Source organism: Pteropus vampyrus, unplaced genomic scaffold (assembly GCF_000151845.1).
Source record: "Pteropus vampyrus isolate Shadow unplaced genomic scaffold, Pvam_2.0 Scaffold85, whole genome shotgun sequence".
Lineage (NCBI taxonomy): Eukaryota > Metazoa > Chordata > Mammalia > Chiroptera > Pteropodidae > Pteropus > Pteropus vampyrus.
The window spans coordinates 5,109,341-5,123,933 of NW_011888866.1; the positions used below are offsets into that span (position 1 = coordinate 5,109,341).

General features: G+C 40.8%; 1 protein-coding gene across 2 annotated transcripts in view; it reads right to left on the reverse strand.

The window, feature by feature from the left end:
• The window catches only part of FAM81A (family with sequence similarity 81 member A), a 60,597-nt gene extending 57,249 nt beyond the window's left edge, over positions 1-3,348 (reverse strand). Inside the window, exon 1 of one of the 2 annotated variants that reach the window (XM_011363402.2) lies at positions 3,222-3,348. The gene's annotated coding sequence lies outside the window, so the exon portion shown is untranslated. The remainder of the gene's footprint in view (positions 1-3,221) is intronic. The other variant, XM_011363403.2, reaches the window with a different exon arrangement.
• Positions 3,349-14,593: the final 11,245 nt, after the last annotated feature.

The following is a 14,593-nucleotide window of genomic DNA, read 5'->3' on the forward strand; positions in this document are numbered from 1 at the left end:
GGTAGTCACATATGGCTAGTGACTCCCATATGAGACAGTATAGATATAAACTATTTCCATCATCACAGAAAGTTCTACTGGACAGAGCTGAGCCTCCAGCACAATTTCTTTGTTATGAGAACGATGACTTGAATATATGGTGGGAGGAGAGCTAGGGGGTAAGGTGAGACTAAAGAAACTGGAGAAAGGGAATAACAAACAGAACAACTTTCCAAAAGAGGCAAGAAGGAAGGGAAGATGTCCAGAGACTGGAGAGTGTGAAGTGTATGTGGGTTAATCTTGGGGAGAGGACTTAGAGATATTTTCCTCCTAGGAGGAAGAGGAAATAAAGGATAAAGATGGGTAAAGAAAAATGCTTGGGGTGGTGAGGAGGGTACCATGGGAGCTTACACTGAAGTCAAGGGAAGTAAACTAGGACGTGAACATCCTTAATCTTATCAATGAAAATAGGCTATCTCCTGAAAGGAAACTGACCAGAAGTTTATGGAATGGAAAAGTCTGGCATAACCTTTAAAGGAGTGTAGTCAGAAGTTAATAAAAGAAGGATTTTTTTTTTTTTTCATAGAAAAGCAAGACCTAGGTTAAATTAGAGCCGGCACAAATTTTCAATGGAACCAGTCGGAGGGTCTTAGTGACTCTCCTGGGTAACTTCTCAGGCTGGGAGAAGATAAAGCAGATAATAAGGGTGATTTTGGATTGAGGACTGGAATAGAAGCTCAACATTTAAGACAAAAGATTCTGGGATTCCAGACAGAATTGTAATCGCTGGCAACATATAGACTCCAAGCAGAGAAATGGAGCTGTAAAGGGATTGAACGGCTAGCAATTAAAGTACCAGAGTCCTTGGTGACGGTTAAAACATAGTGCAGTAGGTGGAAAAACATCAGCTAAGCAGACTGAAATCCAAGTTGAAGTCCAAATCCTAAATGTGGAAAATATTCCAAGACTAAACAAGTCCCAGAAATGAGTGGTTGAAGTGAAAACTAAGGTCATTGGAGTTGACCCTGGAAACCTTGAGAAACTTCAAGGTCAGTGAGTTAATAGAGCCTCAACATAAACCCCAAAGTCACTGGCAAGGTAGAAAAGGGAACCGAACTAGTTGCTCATGTTTGTTTGTTTGTTACTTTTTTGTAGCTTCGAGTGAAGTGACTCTCAAACCTGGCTGTACATCAGAATCACCCAGGGAGCTCTGTTTTCTCTCCCCATCCTTCCACCTCCTTCTTCTTTTGGGGGGGTTTATTTTTTAAAAAAGGATTTGTAGGTCTTTCCTACATTGATGACTCTAATTCGGTATGTCTGGGAGAGTCTAAAGAGCCACATTTTTCAAAATACTCCAGGTGATTCTGAGGAGCCACCAGGTTTGGCAAGCACTGATCCAGAAGATAAGAAGGATGGTGTGAGGCATAAGCAGACGTCTGACCTTCTAAAGAAAAGATTTTGTTAGTGATGGGTACACAGTTTGGAGGTGGCACTGAGAAGCCAGGGGAAGCCCAATCTGCGCTCTGGTGAATGGGAGAGGACTGTTCTGAGGGAAGCTGCTCACTCAGGCTCTGGTGCTAGGGGAGGGACAGGAGACGGGCTCAGCCACAGAAAAAATGGAAAATATAGGAGTATGGCTGCAAGATGTAAGAAACAAGAGATTGAAAGGCAAGTTGGAAACACACAGGTCAGTGGCCTACAGAAACAGGAGGCCGAATAGTTCATGAGGGTTCCTAGTGTCATGAGGTGTGATTCATTAAAGGGTGTGCAGGTTTAGTGGTGAATTCCTGGGCAGTAAGGATTCTTCTATCTGGGTGTTATCAGATTCCTAACATGTAAACCATTAAAGATTATTAAACCCTCAGGTAAACAAGCTTGCAGAAGCTTATACATTAACATCGAAAATGTTGTCTTCTCAACCTTCATTTTCAAACAGATGAAATCAGATTGGAATGAAGATCAAGGGTAGCCTTCGAGCAGAAAGCCAGAAGGGGCAACCCTGGGAACTTGAGAGAGGGACCAAGGATTTCCCCACTTCCTTCTCCTTGGAAGAGAGAAGTGCACAAGCTGAGAATATAGAAAAGGGACTGAGTAGCCTTTTAGCACCAGCCAATACCAAAAACAGAAGAGGTCACAGCCTGCTGGGTCTCAGGAGCACCTTCCTCATACCCACACACTCTATGCTAGGGCCCTGAAGGCCGACACATGTGCAAATCCTAGGGATGGTTCTCAGTAAAGAATATGTTTACTTTCAAAAACCCAACTCCTATTTAAAAGCAAGCTGCAAATGTTTGCCCATGTTTCTGAGAGAGCTGCACTTCTGAGGATTCAAATAATTCTAGCATTATTTCTGGTTACTCCTATGAAATAATTTCTAACACTGACATACAGACTTTAAGATGAGGGTGTGATCGCAGCCAGGCGCTTGTGCCACACACACACACACACACACCCCTCGTGCACACTGAAGAAATGACTCACTTAATTTGCTGCTGCCTGCCACTATTGGGCTTTGATTTTACCTGTTCAAATACGAAGTTTCCTATTAGATTAACTACAAGAAAGAACTCAAGAGTATTAACCCTGATTTTGTCATGACTTTAGAGCACACTAGAGGTTTTAACCTGGGCGTCTTGAGAAGCTACTCTCTGGACCACCCACTGCTTTCTCTCCATAATCTTCTATAAAACAATAACATTTCTTGTCACTTGAGAGCCAATTAACAGAAACCCTCGTAGAATAAACATGGTTAAGCCAACTAGTACTTTGGAGCCCTTTCTCAGCTCACAGTACAATGGCACAACAGCCCTGTGGAACTGCAAAGAACCCAAGCCCCTCCTGATAAAGACTGGGGGCGGGGGCAGAGAGGTTGACCTGTCCAAGGTCACTCAGCTCTGAGCAGTGGGACAGCTGACTTAACCACTTCCCTCTGGCAATTTGTGCACCATCCCAGCTCCCCCAAACAGTCCCTCGGGGCATCTGTTGGTTTGCTAGCATGCAACCTCTCCTCAGCCCCCGCAAAAATGCAATGCCAGTTGCGCTTTGCGCTCAACTTCATCCCTTCGCGGCAGCATGCAGTTAACCCTCCCTCTAGCAGCATGTCACAAGGACCACGCGCAGCTCTCTCTGTCCCCCAAGCCTATCTCGCCGGCGGCTGCCCCAAGGTCAACGGCAGTCCCAGGGAGCCTCTGCCGACAGGGACCGCAGGGTGCCAGATCTGGGGCCCCGGGCGCGGCACTCACCTTCGCGGGGGGCGGGCGCGCCGCGGCTCCCCATGTCCTCGCAGGCGCGGCTGGGTGCGGTGGCCGCTGGCGCGGGCTGTGCGGGGCGCCCGGCTACGGGCCCGCGCCGCGGGGAGCGCCGTCCAATCAGCGCGCGCCTGCCGCCTGGCCCGGCGCGCGGCCCGGCCGGGTTCGCAGCTCCCGGGGGGCGCGAGCCGCCGCGCGCCGCCCAAGCCGCTTCCGGGCGCGTTGCCTGGACGCGGTTGCCGTGGCAGCCAGAGCTGGAGGCTTTTCCCGCGCGCCCGCGCCCAGCCCCGCGGCGCCGCCCCTCCTCCCGCCGCGTTCCCACACCCAAAATAGCCTCTCTTCGTCGCTGCTGTTTCCCACTGAGCTCTCATCCCAGCGGCTCGGAGTTGACGGGCGGGGATTTCTCTTGGAAAATAAATCCTGTCGTATTGCTGGTTGACTTGAAAGGAGAGGTGTTGAAATGGTCCCTGATTAAGATAATAGCCATGATAGTTGCACTGTAATTCTCTTCCGAGCTCTCACATACATCCCTTATTTACGAAACCTCCCTCCGACAAAAAGCGTTATTTATCTCCCCCGACCCTTCCAAACTGGGAGAAGTTATTTTATTAGGTCATTGTCTGGGAAACAACTCGGCGTCGACGCCCCACCTGTGCAGGTGAACTAATCCTCGCTGCTGCCAACTGTCATTTAATGAAATACTTTGATAACCGCCGCTGGGACCAAGGATCGTGCCTCCCCTCAACAGAGACGACGCAAGAAAGAACTGCTACCACTCCTCTTCACATTCCTTCCTTCTCCCTTCCACCTCATCCCCCTCCCAGGGAGTCCTAACTATTTCCACCTTCCTCTCTATTTGGATTGTAAGCGGGATGCACAAGCCGATCCACTCGATTTTGCTTCCTCTCGGTGGGCGGGATTTATTTTAAGCCGAGTTGAGGACCCCCACCTTTGCCTGCCTCGCCACCTCCGGTTCATACCGCTTTTGTGTAGCTGATATTTACCCAGAACAGGTGTTCCTGTCTGTCTGAACCCCTTCACCCTGGGGAAGGAGCGTGATATGGTAGAAAGACCCTAGGTTGCCGAGGTAGGCTGTTTTGGAATCCTCTCTCCAGCAGTTATTTTTGTGTGGTCCCGAGTAATCTATGGCTGTATCCACACCTATAAAACGGGATAATGCTTCTCCCTACAAAGGGTTTATGCATCTGTAACATTCATTCAGTCAACAGTATTTATTGGATGCCTGTCAAATGCTAGAAACTGTGTCTAGCACTAAGCTAAGACGCAATGGTGAAGAAGAGAGACATGTTCTCTGCTCTCATAGAGCCTACAGCCTGAGACACATTAATCAAATGATCACAAACGCATGTGAAACTGCCATTGTGCTACAGAGAATGCATGGCCTTGAGACCTGTGATGTGGAAATGGGACCTAACAGCATCCCCTTAGCTCAACAATTATTATTTCCTCTTCTCCCTTAGCTTCCCACTGCCTGGCACATGGTATGAACTGTGAATGTATATCGAATTGAATCTTATGTCATGATAACAATATCACTCAGTTTCCCAGTGACTTTTTGCCACTGAAAATATATTTGAAACATGTAATTTGCCACTATGTCTGGAAAGGTATGCAGGTGTTATCAGAAAGTCCCCATTCAAACCCACCATCAAGAGTCCTGATAAAGTTTCAAATGTTTCTTGCCTGTCCCCATCAGGTTGCCTTCCAGTGTGTAGGGCGTGCATGGGCACGTGAAAGACCCATCTGTCTCATTTCTTCTCTCTGCTTACTATTCCTATCTCTCCCTAGGTCCCAGCTCCATCCTGCCACTCCCCTTCGAGTCAGAAACTCAGTGCACCCATTCCTGGCTTCCTAGGAGGGTGACAGTGGATCCTTATATTCCTCAGAGTAGAGCACTTATAAAACAGGAAACTCCTACCTGTTGCTTCTGCTGGCCTTCAAAGCATAACCTTGATGCTTTACTTGCCGCTAGACTCCATCACTCTCAAGGGTACAGAAGAAGAAGAGCTAGGAGGTGAGGGACCCTTGTCACATATGTACACTCTTCTATTTAGGCTGACTTTAATTTCCTTCTTTAAAATCATATCTACTAACTTAAAAATCCAAATTAAAAACAATTTGTCAACAGAAAGACAAAATAATTGTAGCTCTTCCAAACTCTGAATTCCTCAGTAGTAATCCTGAGGTTTCATAGTAGCCTTGAATCAGACCCATGACTGCCTACTTCTGACCTTTTTATTTTCTTCCCAGGTGATTTGTTTTCAAAATGAAGGGATGAAATTTAGTGCATGATGATTTACGCCTACCCTAGTTTTTTTCCAACTCATACACTATTTCTGTAGAATAAATTTCAAAGAACTGTTTTTCCAGAGTCGTTTGATTGTGACTCATTACAAGAAATTGATTTTTTTTGCATTACTTTAATTAAAATGCTATGATTTATCAAAATTTATTTTACAGTGGTGAATGTTACTGAAAATAGTTCATCAAAGAGAGCAATTTTATAAACTTGATAGCTGTCATACTATCCACCAACCAATCATTAAATACAAATAACCAGTGCAGTATATTGTGCTAGACATTGTGGAGAAATTTTTAAGTGATTTATTGCACAGTTGAGTTCTGTTCCTACCTGTGTCTCCGCACCACCACTAATCATGAAGATATGATATACAAGGCAGCTATGAGGCCAGCAAGCAGACTCATCTAGGTAAAAGTCAAGGGCTTATATAGGTCAAAAGTTTTTAAGCCTCGTAAAAAACTGAAGCTTAAAGGCATTTGTAAAAATGCTGGAAAGCAGTTAGGCCAAGAAGGCGGTGAGCCTTGCAGGGTGGATAGAGTTAGCACCTTACCTTGTAGTCAGCAATTCTCAACCAAGTTTGTAACTCGGTGGGATGTCGAGATCCATTGTGAGGTCTGTCACATGGTGTCACAGCGTTCTTTGCTAGTAATAGGGTGCCAAAGGATTGATTGCAAGGAATAGTCATATGTAGTGACCAGAAAGAGGAAAAGGGTTCCCACAAAGGGAACAATGAGGAAGAACCAGAGACGTAAGGATAGGCGCAATGTCAGGGAAGCACCAGGTGGAAAAGCTCAAAGTGACAAATCCTATAGAACTCAGGAAAATTCAGTGAAGGCCATTCGTGACCTTCATGAGGATTTTTTAGTTATTAGATTGCTGTGGGTTAACAAAAGACTAGCTGCTGGAGAAATGCAAGAGCAAGTGTGAGTCATTCTTTAGAGATGTTTGGGAGTGTAGGGAAGGTGAGAAATAAGATCAGTAGAGAGGTTTCTAGTGCTGAGCGGACATTTCCAAGATAGGAGAAAATAGTCTCCGCATCTGCATGTCATGAAGAAATGGCGAGCACAATATATCATTTTGCACTAACTCAATCTAAATCCTGCCATTAATTTCATCATCACCCTATCCATGCTCTTTCTTCAATGTTTCATCAAATAAGAGAAATCTTACATTAAGCAAATATGGGGTTCAGACCTTGGAACATTATTCTCTTAATAACCAAAGAAAAACTTGGATTAACAACCAGTTAACACAACTTATGTTATTATTTATGGCTTTTCTTTGTTGGGTCTTTTATTGATAATAGTAACATCTTAGAATTAAGGAAATCCCTTTTTTTCCTCTTCTATAGGTAAAAATAATTGATTTTTCATGTCTTGAGTAAACTGCACTTGATTTATTTGTTTTTAGTAATAATTTCTCTTTATGAGTTGGCTAATTCTCTCAAATATTATGTTTTATTTATGAATTTTTGGTATCTACCTATCTCACAAGGATTTTAAAAAGTAACTGTAATTAAGGAACAACCAGCAGGGAAAGCATAAAATATTAAAAGATTCTTCCTAGTAGTGTTAATTTAGAAAGTGTTATCTATGTCTTAACTTAGATAATTGCTGGTGTACATAACATACTGGGTTGTGTTGAAACAGCACACAGCTAAGCCTTAACATAATACTACCCTCTAGAGAGTGAAATCTGGAGTAAAGGAGGATTTGTCCAAAGAGTTTATGGGCAAAAATTCTGGAATAACCTTATGATAAAACAAATTCAGCTAAAACTCAGTTTAATGCAAGGGATCATTATAGAAAATTTCATTGCACATTGATTTTGGAAAATATTTCTTTCCAACAGTTTCAGAAAATAAGACAAATATAGATAGTCTTTAAGCTATTCTGAAGTTTTATGCCACAATGGCTCAGTTCAATATAGTTCAATGAACATTTATGTTTATTTACTTGTATTAGCCAGTTTTGATACCACGGCTTAGACAATGAAGCCCCACATAAGCTGACGCTCTTGTTTCAGCTTCTCTGCCCAGTAGTACATAATTGGAAAGTGACCCTCACAGGTAGGAGAATTAAAAGACAACCTTCACTTCTGTTCAGCGACAAAAAAGCAATGACAATACCCATTGCATGATAATATGCACAACATACGTGTTACAGTACACAGTGTCATGCCAAACCACACTGAAGCTAAGAGAAGGAAAACTCAGGACTATCGATCCCGTCCTTTTTAAAAATTTAACATTTTGCTTATCATAGATTTTTGTTTTTGCATTTTGATTTTTAAAAGACTGCATTAAAATGTTATTTATCTTCATTACTGAGTTTGGGGGGCACCCCTTAAATTTTACACTTGAGGCAAGTGCCTAACTCACTTCACCTTGACCTGGGCCCTGTTGGTATAATAGCAATGTTTGTGTCAGGCTCTGTGCTAAATGCTTTACCTACAGATTTTATTTCTTTCTTGCAACAATCCGTAAGTAAAAAACTGAGGCTTAAAGGCATTCATTATGTGGCTTGTCCAAGGTCCCAAAGCTGTTAAGTGCTAGCGCTGGAATTGGAACCTGGGCACCTTTGACGCCACAGCCTGTGCTAGATTGCCTCTTGATGACCATGTGAGACTAGAGAGGAAAAGTGTATCACAAGCTTCGGTATGTAAAGTGTGTGGCATAGTGATACCTAAATAAATGTTGTTTCTTTTTCCCTTTCCTTCCCCCAAGGATAGCATATACCAAAGAATATGAATAGTAACACATTAAAAAATTATTTTGAGACAGCAAATTAATTTTAACACTCTATCTGATTTCCAAATCTTTATCTCAGGTCTACACAAGCAAAAGAGTAAAGATTTAGTGTAATTTTCCAAATGAATCTGATAAGAGAATCTTTAGTTTGAAATATGCAGAGCCAAAAATGTGGGATTTGAGCATCTTCTTAAATGATGAAATGGAAGTAAGTTCTAAATGGCTGTGTGCTTGCCAGCACAAGTTATAGTGATATATATTTTTTTAATCCTAATTAATGGACAATACATATCCTGCACTTAAAAATTAATATTATACGATTGCTCTTAAAAGAGAAATGCCAGGCATTTCTCTTTATTTCCCTCCAACATTTGGATACTCTTTAATCATTTTTGTGTACATATAACAGATTTCCCAAGGCAATGTGAATGAGTTGCAGAATTTTCTATCAGGAGTTATAGCCCTATATAGTCATGTAGTAGGTTATCATCATTACACACTCAAGAAATAACTTTCTTTTCCCTTAATGATCAGAACTCATAAGTTTGACAAATTCTTTTTTCCCCTTAAGAGGATCTATGCTGCAAAGTTGCTGGAAATTTTTGGCATGTGGTTAGGCAAGTTAGTTAACCTCTCTTTGACTCAGTCTTATCTGTAAAATGGGGGTAACATGGCGCCTACCTCATCGGGTTCTATGAAGATCAAAGGCACTAATTCATGTAAAAAAGCTTAGGGTAGCATTTTAGTTACTACTTAAATATTATTTATTATCTAATATTATATAAAGTTTATTATTTTTTCCCAAGACCCAAACAAAAGAGTGGAGGTCTAATTAATGTTGGCTCAACTATTTTACCTTACATATGGAGATTGAATTCAGTAATTATTCTAATTGACTCACTCCTCACACTATTACTGATGTTGCTTGTCTTGGAACAATTCTAAGTATCCTTCTGGTGTCAGCCACACCCCAAAACCACCTCTGTCACTTGCATGTAGATATCAGTGTCCTAGTCAAAAGTATGTACAGCTCCTAATATCTTGAATCATTTTTTGCCACACCTAACACAAATGCCAAGGTCTTTCCTCTCTAAGAACAACGGGGTAGATTGTCACAGTATGACTTCTGCCTTATTGATCTGAATCCTTCCTGCCCCACCTATATGATTCAACCAAATTAAATATCCACCCAAGCCCTTAAAATGGGAAAGAGGCCATGTATTTGGTGCTATGGGAAAGGTGGAAATGGCATCACTGGTCCATCCTCCTTCCTCCCACTGCCAGCTAAAGTCATTCTTTTCACATAGACATCTCTGAGGAGGAACGTAGCTAGCTAGCAACAACTATGGAATCAACAGCCACTACTACTGCCATACCAGTGAGACAGTTACCTAGCCTCTGCTTCCAGTTGTTTGGTTTATTATCATGAACTATACAATAAGATTTTGAAGCATCACCAAAACAAGACTTCTACCTCCCTAGTCCCATCACACCTGTCCTGGGGTCTGCCCTCTAAGATTCTTTCCTTCGCCTGCCTAGTCTGTTCTCAGCATCAAGAGTGGATGTGGCCCTGTTCCTGACAAGTATCTTTGACTAAGTCTCTTACATCAGAAGTTAGGGCTTAGCTTTTCCTGGATTTTCTCCCAACCCAGTCACAATTAGTGAATGAATTAATTAATTCACAATTAATTAGTGAATGACTAATTAATATTGGTTCAATTATTTTATTTTACACGTGGAGACAGAATTAGGTAATTTCAGTGCTTAAAAGTCGGAACATCATTTTTGGACAAGTCTCAATGACAAATACAAAATTGATTTTAAGTTTAAAACCCAAGTATACCCAGTATCTACACTTTAATGTAATCAGTTTGACATTTCTTTTTCCAAGGAAAAGTGCACCCTTTTTCCAAAAGGACAAAATAATAATGATATTGGTAGGAAAATTTCCATGAGAGGTTACCAACTTTTTATTAAGTTTAAATAGAGAAAATTATAAATAAAGTTTCAAAAACAATCTTCAACACAGGCATTTCTTATGAGCAATAGTGAAGGGTAGGATAACTAATAAGATTGCTCATAGTAAACCCCCTAAAGATGCAGAAATTTTACCAAAAAAAAATGTATAAGAGGAAATATGAGTATCTAGATTGAACAGAACCATCAAGTACCTGGCACAAGAATTGAAAAAAACAAAACAAACAAACAAAAAAAACCATACCAAGGCAACTCATTTTGAAATTTCAGAACACTAAAGATAAAGACAAAATCCTAAAATATGTAAGTGTACCACATACAAAGAATTAGGTTTCTCAATAGTAATACTGGACATCAGATTTCTCAATAGTGATACTGAAAGAAAGATCACTACCTTTAAAACTCTGAGAGAAATTTATTTCCATTCTGGAACTTTACACCCATTTAAATTACCCATCAAGTCTGAGGGCAAAATAAGGACATTTTCATATATGCTATTTCCCTACAAATGTACCCCATATACACACTTTCTCAGGAATCCACTGAAAAATGTAAATCATACAAGAGTGTAAACCAGAAAGAAATAGACATAGGTCGAGGAAGTGGAAGATCCACTCCATGGTAATAGCAACGGGCATTCTTAGGAATATGATGCAAGGACTCCTAGGACTGATGTCCAGCAGGTCTATGAAAAGCAACCAATACAAGCTGAAGCAAGAAATCGAACACCACAGAAAGGTTAGCCCAAGAAAACGAGAGAGAGAAAGAGAGAGAGGAACACATGACCCAATGTTTGACCACAGTGAAGGGAATCACAGTTCATTCAGATGAATCAATGAGAAATGCAGAAAGAACTAAACCAATGGCCAAAAGAGGCAATTATTGTCAAGAGTTAAAAAAAAAAAAAAAAGGTGTATATGGTCATACTTGGCTCAGCCGTGAACAATAGACACAATGTAAACAATAGACACAATGTAAACATTTTTGGTTTAATCAAAAAATTGTTATGTCCGCTATATTGAGAAGTCTATGTGGCAGAAAGCAGACTGAAGAATCTAAGAAAGCAAAATTCTTATCTTCCACAGTAGGAAGTCAATAGATAATGCCTAACACTGAAAAACCAAGAAATATCAGTATAAGCATATTTAACTTTACAAACTAAGTACATGTATTTTTTTGAAGCAAAAAAAAGTTAAAAGAAAAACCTAGTTATGAGAAAAACTCATAGAGAGAGTATTTTTAAAGTACCTATTATTTTGAAAATCTTCAGGTTATTTATTTAAGAATCTTATTACTGCCTTTCATCCTAGAACATGATTTCCGTGTTTCTATTTTGGGCACATTCAAAATGTGTAGTCAGTAAACCACGATTCTTCCATTTGAGAACGGCATTATGAAATGTTTTTAGAGGACTTAAGACACTAATTTAAAAATTAATTTTGTTCAAAAGAACATAAGCTCATCGACTGCATAGTGAATCATTCCAAATATATTTTAACAACTTTCTCACACATGAAAAAATTAATATATGGCTTTCCCTGTCAGCTTTAGTCCATTAAAAATAGAACAGTCAAGGTAAAGTCTATTTTATTAATTCAAAAATATTGTCCAGATATATAGAGTATTCATTTAAAGTGTGATGTGTGTGCTTGTAACAATCTTAATGTTTTAGAGAAAATGAAAAAGAAAAAACTTTCATTTTAGTTAGTTTTTTATAAGCATTACTGTATAAGGAAAAACTACCCCAGCTTTTCCCTTTGTCTGCATTTTTTTTCCCATGAATCTTTTTTTTTTTTTTTTTTTTAATACTCGCATAGAACACTTATTTCTGACTTTTCTGGTCACCAAATATGTGGAGGTTTTCCCCTACACTAAGCAATTCTCCCTGACACCAGCTGGGTTTCCTACAATTTAACTCAATTCTGACACCATCTACCTGGAGATAATGTCAGATTCCACAAGTTAAGGATGCATTCCCCACAAGATTGCCCCCATCCCACTACAGAGGCCAATCACAAGTCTCAGGTAATCGCTTCTAACCAATCCACTATAAATTAGAGATTCCTATGATACCCTTCTTGGGTTCAATTCATTTGTTAGAACAGCTCACAGAACTCAGGAAAACAGTTTACTTCTGTTTATTGGCTTATTATAAAAGGATATCTTAAAAGATACAGATGAAATCCAGATGGAAGAGATGCACAGGTTTATGGGGAGGGGCTCAGAGCTTCCATGCCCTCCCCAGGCACGCCACCCTCCCAGCACCTTCACTTTTCATGAACCCAGAAGCATCTGAACCCCATACTTTAAGGATTTTTGTGGAGGCTTCATCACATAGGCATGATTATTAACTCCATTTCACACCTTCTCCCTTCTGAATAGAAAGGGGGTTGGGGCTGAAAATTCCAAGCTTCTAATCATGTCTTTCTGGTGACTAGACCGCCTCCTGGAGCCTATCCAGAGTCACCTCATTAGAACAAAAGACACTGCTATCACTCAGAAAATTACAAGGGCTTCAGGAGCCTTGTGTTAGGAAGTAGAGTCAAAGACCAAATATATTAGAACAAAGATGCTCTTAGCACTTTGGGGTGTGTGTGTGTGTGTGTGTGTGTGTGTGTGTGTGTGTTTGGAGCCCTGTGCCAGGAACCAGGGACATTATCTCACAATTATTACCTCACAGTTATGAATAATAAAAAGCCAACATATATAACATGCATAACATATATAACATGAATTTCCACGTAATAGAATTCCAAAACCCAGAATCAAAAGATTTCGGTTCAAATTTTGGCTTCATTGCATACTAACTGGATGATTTGGGGCAAGTTATTTAAAATTTTGGAGCCTCCATTGCCTCATCTGTTGAGCATCTAGACTGTGTCAGGCAATATTTCAGGCATAAGGGATACAGTTGTCACTGTGTAATCTATGCCCTCATAAACTAAGTGAGGAAGATAAGCAAGCAAGCAAAACCATTTTAGATAGTGATGAGGATCATGGAGAAAGTTAAAAAACCAGATGTGGAGCCTGGTGGCTAGTTCAGAAAGGATGGCTAGCATGGACTTCTCTAAGAAGGTGATATTTGACTAACACCTGGATGATCTAAAGTCAGCTCTGCAAAGCTCTAGAAGAAGAGAATTCCAGGCAGAAGGAACAGCCAGTAAAGAAGGGGCTGTTGGAAAATTTGGGGACTAGAATGAAGGCCGGTGTGATAGAGCTTAGAAAGAGGGAGAAAGCAGGGTGCCAGATGAATTTAGAGAGCAGTGTATGTAGGAGTAAAGGGTTTTGGTTTTATTTAGATGAGAACCAAAGGACAGTTAAAGCAGGTAAGTAACCTGATCTGATTTGCTCTGGTGGCTGTCGAAACCAGTTGTCAGAGAAACTGATTTTAAGGCTATTGCCGGTAGTGAGATATGATGATGGCCTGGATCACAATAGTTGCGGGGGAGATGGAGATGGAAGTAAACTAATTTTGGATGTAAGGTAAAAGTAGAGTTAAGCCAACTTGTCATAAATTAGTTAGGGATGGAAGAAAGAGAAACCGAGATTGTTCTTTTTATTTTAATCAGAGCAACTGGGCAAATTATGATGCCATTTATGAGATGGAGAACTCTGTGGAAGAAGAACATTTAGGGGCAGAAATCAAGAGCTGTGATTTAGACATGTTAAGTGTGAAATGCCTATTAAAATTCTAAGAAGAAATATCAAGGTGGCAGCTGAAACTGAGTCTGAAGTTTGAGGGAGAGTTTGATCAGAAGATATCATTTAATTAGCATTAGCTAACAGCAGGAGCTACTTAAAGCCATGGGACTGGATGAGATCATCTAGGAAAGACATGTAGATGGGAAGTTGCATGGGTCCCAGAACCAAGCCCTGGGCAGAGAAGAAGGAACCCGATCAAATGCCTGTAATCAAGAACCAAGAACCGGAAAAGGAGACTGAGAAGGAGAAGCCTGTGTGGTTGAAAGAGAACCAGCAGTGTATGGTGACAGTTATAAGGCAAAAGAAGAGTTTCAAGGAGTGTGTTGACCCAGTAGTCGACTGAGTCAAAGGCTGCTGAAAATTTTCAGAAGTTAAGGCTCAAAGAGTGAGTGATGGATCTGGCACCATGGAGGTCACTGGCGATCTCGACGAGGTCTATTTCAGTGGAGTGGTGGGGACATGATCTCTATTGGAGTGGGCTGGGGAAAGATGGAAGATGAATGAAGAAGCAGTGAGCATAGACAATGCAGTAAAGGGGAGCAGAAAAATGGGATGGTAATCAGAAAGGGATGGTGTGGGATCGAGAGAGGGTTTTTTTGTTTTTTAAAATAGAAG